At 46.2% G+C, this 8,789-nt stretch overlaps 1 protein-coding gene across 1 annotated transcript in view; it reads left to right on the plus strand.

The window, feature by feature from the left end:
* Nucleotides 1-8,789, plus strand: part of LOC105807227 — a 68,478-nt gene that overhangs the window by 44,263 nt on the left and 15,426 nt on the right.

The raw sequence follows: 8,789 nt of genomic DNA on the forward strand, positions 1-8,789 counted from the left end.
CGCCCAGCCTTTTAGCTTTAATTTCTAATAATACTCATTAACAAAAGTGTTTTGGGGTCTTCAGTAATTTTGGGGAGTGTAGAGGGTCCTGAAACCAAAAACTTTGAGAACTACTTCAAAACGGGTAGAGTGAATTGTTTCTATCCCACCCCAGAATCTCAGCCTACAGTTTGTTTCTCTCTGAAGACAACTATGGCAGCCAATATAGTAATATTACCTATCCTCTATATTCTGTCTTTACACCAAAAAGGCACTCACCACTCTGCACGTGCTTTTTTCAGCGGGACATAGTGGGCCATGGACACCAGCACACGTCAGCGACGTACGGCCGCTGCGCTGTTTGCCTGGCTGCACGGTGTGCCTGTTGTCTGAACATGGTGTAATCTGGTAAACCCTGCCTCTGCTGCTGAATGTTTGGGGTGTTTCTAACTTCTTACTAATTCAAAGAACCATGCAATAAGCATCCTTGGAAAAGTTTTAAGCAGGTAACTGATGTGATCAGATGTGCTTGTTCAAAAGGTTACTCTGAATATGTAAACTGAAATCTGAACGAGATCTATGGATTGTATCAAAATCGATTTCCTGGTTGTAGATATTGTACTACTGCAAGATGTTACCACTGGGGAAAACTCGGGGGAAACCAGTGTAGGATACATGGGATCTGTCTCTACTATTTCTTATAACTGTATATAAATCTACAACTATCTCAAAATAACAAGTTTATTTAAAAAACTGATACCCATTAGATGGTTACTATCAAAATAACAGAAAATAACAAGTATTGGCAAGGAGGTAGAAAAACTGGAACCCTTCTGCACTGTTGGTGGGGGTGTGAAACGGTGCAGCTACTATGGAAAACAATATGGCAGCTCCTCAAAAAACTACAAATAGAACTATCATGTGGTCCAGCAATTCCACTTCTAGTACACATCCAGAAGAATTGAAAACAAGATCTCCAACAGATATCTGTAAACCATGTTCACAGCAGCGCTATTTACTACAGCCAAGAGGTAGGAAGCAACCCAAGTGTCCGTCGACGGACGAATGGGTAAGGAATATGGAGTGCGTACATACAAGGCGATTATTCAGCCTTAAGAAGGAAGGAAATTCTGACACATGGATGAACCTTGAGAACATTTTACTAAGTGAAATAAGCCAGTCCCCCAAAATACTATGTGATTCAACTAATATGAGGTATCTAGAGTAGTCAATGGGAGGGGAGGATATGGGTGAATTCACACCTAACGGGTACAGTGCACACTATCTGGGGAATGGGCACACTTATAACTTTGACTCAAATGGTGCAAAAGCAATTTATGTAACCAAAACATTTGCACTCCTGTAATATTCTTAAATAATAAATTTTTTTAAAAAGATAATAAAAATAAATAAATTATTTTGTAGATACTGCTATAAAGACATAGCAGATAAGCAAAAAAAAAAAAAAAAATAGAGTAGTCAAATTCATAGAAACGGAAAGTAGAATAGTGGTTGCCAGGGACTTGGAGGGAATGGGGAGTTGTTTAATGGGTACAGAGTTTCAGTTTTGCGAGATAAAGGTTCTGGACCCTCTGTTACACAACGTGACTATATTAATGCTTAACACTGCTGAACACCCTTAGAAATGGTTATGATGGTAAGTTTTGTTATGCCTTTTTTTTGAGACAGAGCCTTGCCCTGTTGCCCATGCTAAAGTACAGTGGTGTCATCATAGCTCACAGCAACCTCAAATTCCTGAGCTCAAGTGATCCTCCTGCCTCAGCCTCCCAAGTAATTGGGACTACAGGCACGTACCATCTTGCCCGGCTAATTTTTCTACTTTTTATAGAGATAGGGTCTTGCTATGTTGCCCCGGCTGGTTTTGAACTCCTGGCCACAAGCAATCCTCCCACCTCGGCCTCCCAAAGTGGTAGGATTACAGGTGTGAACCTCCACACCTGGCCTTATGTTATGCATTTTTACCACACATGGCATGTTTTTTTAAAAAAAAAAATTAGAGGAGCGCTAATAAAAAAAAAAAAATCACGCTGGCTGCAGCAAAGTTTGGAGAGGCCATACTAGAGTCAGGGGGGGCCTCCTAGAAGGATAGTCCTTTTGTCCTGGTGAGAAATACTGGGGCTTGAACCAAGGCAGTGGTGTGGGTCTGAAAAGACTGTGATGGATTGAATTATTGATCCCAATCTTGCTCCCCTGTAATAGAATTATCCATCCACATCCCTGCCGTGGTGGACAGAGGGTACTTTCCTACCTTTTGACTTCACGTTTGGCCATGACTTGATTCTGCCAGTAGGAAATTTGTGAACCTGGCATGAGAGGTTTTGAAATGTGCTGGCTCAGTTGGACCCCACCCCCCACCCCCGGTGCTGAAGTAATATCTGCCAGGATAAGATCACGCCCCAAATGGCTGCTGCCCCTTCAGCCTGGGTCCAGGAGTGAGTGTCCAGGCACAGGCCATGTGCCCTGGCTAGGCACAGGTCCCAGGAGAATGAGAGACTCCTAGAATAGACCTGAACTCAGCCTACACCTTGGAGCCTGCAGCTTGGAGTCCAGCCTAGATCAGTCAAGGTAGAGCTGACCCACAGACCCATAGGTCGGCATGGCAACAGACGATTATTGTCTTAAGCATCTGAGCTGTTGTTTTACACAGCACAAATAACCATTCTATAATGGCATGTAACAGGCTTTTATGACCTCAACCATCATTTGGCAGATAGCAAAGCTTGCAATCCAGCGACATTCCGAAGGCAGTCAGGAGGATGCGAGGTGGTTTACGTTCAGGTACAGACTGCTAGTGAGGGCGCAGGGTTAAAAGCCCCGGGCATTGCTTCACAGAGGGGAGTGTAGTAGCCTAGGACCTTAGTGGTAGTTCCTATCAGGATGTTGGCGTGGATTGCCATAGGAAAACACAGCCAACACTGCTGCCCGTAATCCTTCTGGGGTGACTTGAGTCTAGTGATTGAAATGAATATATATCTTAAAGGCTGGGATTATTTCATTAAGATGCTATTTGGAATAGACACTATCCTATGATAATGAATCACTGGCCTTTGCAGGATAGAAGGGGCCTAAAACAGCTAACTTGCCCCCACGGAGGTAACTGGCACCCTCGAGGAACGGTGCTCCACGGGGAATTGGGTGTTCACTTCTTGCCAGCAGGTTGGACGTTCATTGCCAATAGTAGCTAACTCGGCCTTGACTAGCGGGAGCCTGCGCTGTTCGCTGGGCCCAAGCACAGCCTCCATTTCTCTGACTGTGGCTATTCCTCTCACGTGTCCTTCGTGCCAGCACCAGGGTGGCCCATGACTCAAGCTGGCTGATGTCAGATGGCCAAGTCAACTTGGTAGTTTAGTGCCTTTTCCATGGTAATAAGTTTCTGAGTGTTGGGGGTCATTTGTTATGCAGCCACATTGTAGCAATAACAGACAATGCGGAGGCATTAAAACCCCTTTTCGATACGGAAAATCTCAGACATATACAAAAGTAGAGAGAATAGTCTAATGAACCTCTGGGTACCTATGTGTCAGATGGCCAATCTTGTTTCACCTGTACACTCACCCACTCCTCCCTTAACCCTTGATTATCATTTTACTTTTATTTTTATTTTTTTTAGAGACAGAGTCTTGCTCTGTTGCTTAGACCGGGGAGCAGCGGTGCAATCATAGCTCACCGTAGCTTCGAACTCCCAGGCTCAGGTGATACTCCTGCCTCAGCTTCCTGAGCAGCTAGGACTATAAGCATATGCCACTGTACTGGCTAATTTTAAATTTTTTTGTGGAAACTGAGTCTGACTATGTTGCCCAGACTGGTTTTGAACTTCTGGCCTTAGGTGATCCTCCAGTCTTGGCCTCCCAAAGTGCTGGGATTGCAGGCATGAGCCACCATGCCTTCCTTTTTTTTTTTTTTTTTTAAGAGACAAGGTCTCACTCTGTCACCAGGCTAGAGTGTAATGGTGCTACCATAGCTCACTGCAGCCTTGAACTCCTGGGCTCAAGTGATCCTCCTGCCTCAGCCTCCCACGTAGCTAGCACTACACTACAGGTGTACCTCACCATGCCCAACTATTTTTTTTTTTTTTGAGACGGTCTCCCTCTGTTGCCCAGGCTAGAGTGCCATGGCATCAGCCTAGCTCACTGCAACCTCAAACTCCTGGGCTCAAGCAATCCTCCTGCCTCAGCCTCCTGAGTAGTTGGAACTACAGGTGTGCACCACTATGCCAGTAATTTTTTTTCCTATTTTTAGTTGTGGAGCTAATTTTTTCTATTTTTAGTAGAGATGGGTTCTCACTCTTGCTCAGGCTGGTCTCGAACTCCTGACCTCAAGCAATTCTCCCACCTTGGCCTCCCAGAGTGCTAGGATTACAGGCATGAGCCACTGCATCCAGCCATGCCCAGTTATTTTTAAGTTTTTTGTAAAGATGGGGTCTTGCTACGGTTTCCCAAGCTTGTCTGGAACTCCTGGTCTCAAGTGATCCTCCCACCTTGGCCCCTGGATTATTTGAAGCTAACTCAAGATATCATATTATTTCATCTGTAAATATCTTGATATATAGTTCTAAAAGATAAAGAATTTTTTAAAAAGACAATACTTTATCATACAAAAATCAATCTCATCAATATCCAGTGTTTCCTATTTCTTCAATTATCTTATGATTTTCTAGTCCTTCATTTTCTTTTTTAACAGTTGTTTGAATTGATATCCAAATAAGGTCTATACATAGAGTGTGGTGGATAGATCTTAAATATGTCAGTTCCCCCTCTCTCTATTTGTTCTCTGGTAACGCTGTTTTGTTAAAGAAATTGAGCTGTCCATCCTCGGAATCTCCCACAGTCTGAATTTGGCTGCATTTGCATCCCTGTGGTACCATTTAATATGTTATTCTATCGTCTGCATTTTCTATAAATTTTTAGTTATAGAGGCTTGAACAAATTCAGGTCCAACTATCTTTTCAAGACTACTTCCTAGCTGGTGTCCTGGGCTTCCATCGGGAGGCACCTAATTTCTGGTCGTGTCTCCTTTTGTGACATTTGCAGCCATCGATGATCATTGCCTAGATTAATGAGAAGTTGCAAAATGGTGATATTTTAACTGCATTATTTCTTCTTGTGTTAGCCTGCATACTTCTACAAAGTGAAACTTCCGCTCATTGATTATTTAGTTACCCCGAGGGAGAGATCATATACGGAATAAATATTTAACGCTTTCCCTTATTGATTCGTTGCCTAGCATCCCCCTAAGGTGACGAATGAGTTATTTTTAAACTGTGTATGAATCAGTGGGTTTAAATATGTTTGATGTCAATCCACTGCAATTATTAATCTTACTGATGCTCAAATAATCCTGCTTTTGGCTAGTGGAAGTGTATTCAGGTTGGCTCCTGTGTCCTTTGGCCCAACCCCAGTAGTGTCCCATGGCTTTCTGCATTATTCAGTTATGCGCTTTCCAGAGGCATTTTTCACGGGATTGATTGAAAGTCGGCAGTGGCGGGTGGTAGGCTGACTCCCAGTTTGAAGTCTTGCAGAGCCGCCTGGACAGCGATGCTACTCGCAGGTGTGGGGCCAACACTGATGCTGAGACTCCTGGGGAAGAGTCGTGCCTTGTGCCCCACCAGCTTCCCCCCGCCACATTTACCAGCCCATCCTGGACAAAGCGCCAGGTCTGCGGGAACCACGAGACAAGCGATTCAGGAAGAGAGACAAGTTCCTTCCCCTGAAGTGACAAGGGCATGGGGTGGGGAGACAGAGAGGTCAGAGAAGACTAGGAGGTACTGGGGCAAGGACAGACATTTCTGACCATCCCGCAGGGCCTCGGGACTTTAGCAGTGCTGCCCAGCACACAGTAAGGGTGACAGCCACTGTTGCAAGCAGGTGGGTGGCTAAGGACAATGATGCTACCAAGACCCTGGGCATCTTCAAGCTTCCACATGGTCCATGACACAAGTCAGTACATCCATGCGGTCAGTTTTCTCCCTTCATGACCATGGGGTCACTTTTCTCCCTTCATGCCTGTGCATGAGAAAATTCTTGTCTTCCCCAAACATGGGTTGGGCCTCAAAGAGAGATACGTGTCCCCTTGTTGCAGTCCGCTTTGTCTGGTGATATAGCCTCCGACCCCCGTATTTGCACACCTTGTGCTTTCACTCATGGGACACAAGTGCGTGCACCCAATGCATAAACACGTTTGCACACACGGTCATGTGCAAGACCACCCACTGACACGCACACACGCCGAGGTAGTGCAGGAGAGGAGACTGCACTGCGCTGTGGGCAAGGAGGCCCGCGCTCAAACCAGGCTCCTTCACTAGGCTGCCGCTCTCTGGACCGCAATTTTCTGATCTGTCAAACAAGATGTTGGTCTTAATACCCCGTTGTCCGCAAGGTCCTTGCCCACACTGACAATAAGACTATGGTGTGCAAAGTATATGCACGCTCAGAGAAACTCAAGCCAAAGGATTAAACCAGTGATGCTCAAGTTCCCCGAGTATCCCAGGGATCTCTGCCAGCCCCCACCCCCACACTTCTTAACCAGAAAGAGTCCTGCTCCTGAGCGCCCAGCTCGCAGGCTGCAGCTTGCTTTTGACCTTGACTGTATCAGCCGAGGAGAGTGGATGCTCACCGGGTAGCCCCCAGGCTGGGTCTGGCTTGGGAGCCCCTCCCTGGGCCTGGGTTTCCACCCACTTCCACAGAGCTCCAGCAGGGACAGCCACCAGTCTGCAGGGAGTGGGTTCATGGTTTGCCTGTGGCATTGGATTCGCCGGCGCTCGCTTTAAGGCCTGCTGGGGCCCTGGCAGGTTTCCTGGGGGCTGGGAAAGCTCTACCTGTGCTGACTGGCTCCCTGAGCTCAGCTTGCCCACCCCAATGGGCTGTCAAGGGACCCTGGAGCTTCAGTGCTCCTATAGTCGGGCATGTGTTTTGGAGGAAGGACTAGGGGAGAAGAGAAGCCTTTCCCGTAGAAAGGCCGCTGTACGGTGAAGGTGGGGAAGCTCCTGGCTGAACTCTGGCTCAACAACTTCAATGCTGTGTGCCTCAGGCAACCTCCCGGGACGCAGTTTCCTTTTCCTCTTCTGTCGAAAGGGAACCAGAGTGACTACCCTAGGATGGTGTTGAGAATTTACTGATGTAATGCCTATAAAGCCACAGCAAATGCCTGGCACTTAACAGGTGTTCAAAACCTGGTAGCTGCTGCTGATGTGACTGCTATTGACCGGCCTGGTTTTCAAAAATAAGACACAAGGTGAGTAACGGGAATTGCAGAAAGAGATGCTTGAATCCAATACTCAGCAAATAATAATGAAACGAATATTAAAGTATATGTATAGGCATTTTGAAAAGAATAGCCACTTATTCCTGTATCTGGAATTATGTAGACTAGTTGAGTAGAGAAGTCACTTCCTAGAAACGCTGAATGAAATAGCGAACTGTGTATGAGAAAGCACAGATGGACTGGTGTCAAATAAGGGACTTGGTCAGACTCAGAGTGACCAGAGAGCGTGGTCTCATCGGGGAAGCCCGCACTGCTTTCTGAGGGCCTGGGCCGGAAATGGCCGGAGCATCTGGCGCCTCCTGGGCACCACGTCAGTCCTCTTGGCCCCCACTCTGGTTCCAGCCATTGCAGAGGGGATGAGTTTCATGTGGCTTTGATCAGCCTCATGCAGGTGCCACCTTGTCTTGGGCACATGGAGCTACTTCTTCCTGTCCGAGTCCGTCTGACCCCAAAGCATGGGATACTCTTGGGAATTCCTTGGAACCCCCCATGTGCAAACCCTAAGTTCAGAGGAGTTAGTGTCTGTGGGGACACTCTTGCCCAGTGGGTGACACAAGCAAATAGTAAATGCTTCTTCTTTTCACCTTCCATTTCACAAGGCGCCTCAGAATATCTTAGGAGAATCAAGCACCTGCCAGAGGTTCCCTTGATAAGGCCACCTTGTACTGGCTTTTCCTCTTTCTTTGTTCCATTCTCTCCATCCTTCACTCCTGCTCCTTGGAACCGCCTCCCCAATTAACAAGCTTTTCCAGAGGCTCCGCTTTTAGGGGAACCTAAATGAAACAGGGAAGAGGAGAAAAGGCCTGAGGTCTGGTCCTGGGAGATAGGTTATCATAGACCCCTCCCCTCCCCTCAATTTGGGACTTCTTCAAAGTCAATTCCCTACGAGAGAAACAGGGGGAAGAAAAAAACAACTCAGACACAGAAGGCTTTCCTATATCCATCTAGCTGTGGCTAGAGTAGGAACACAGGGTAAACAGAAGTCCAGTAAGGCTGGGCGCAGTGGCTCATGCCTGTAATCCTAGCACTCTAGGAGGGAAGGCAGGAGGATCGCTTGAGCCTAGGAGCTTGAGGTTGCAGTGAGCTACGATGATGCCACTGCACTCTCTACCCAGGGTGACAGAGTGAAACTCTGTTTCAAAAAAAAAAAAAATCCAGTAAAATGCCTAACATAGCCAACATTCACATAGAAGGAAGCCCTGTGTGATTAGAAAAACTGTAAGCCGAAAAAAAATTTTAAGTGGTTCTGATTTAGAAGTATCACTAGGTTCCTGGTAGAAGTAAACAAAAATCCTTTCTGGAAGAATATATAATATATTAAACACAGATTCAAAGCAGTCCCACAAAGAATTCCAAGGAATATGAGCTCATAATAAAAAATCAATAACTCATGAGGAAACAAGCCACAAGGAGCATGAGTCAGCAGAAACAACAAATAACAAGATGAGACCCACAAACACTGCATAATATGGAATGATGAGACACAGAATAGAAAATAAATATTTTACGCCGGGCGTGGTGGCTCACAC

Source organism: Propithecus coquereli, unplaced genomic scaffold (assembly GCF_000956105.1).
Source record: "Propithecus coquereli isolate 6110/MARCELLA unplaced genomic scaffold, Pcoq_1.0 Scaffold155, whole genome shotgun sequence".
NCBI classification, from domain to species: domain Eukaryota; kingdom Metazoa; phylum Chordata; class Mammalia; order Primates; family Indriidae; genus Propithecus; species Propithecus coquereli.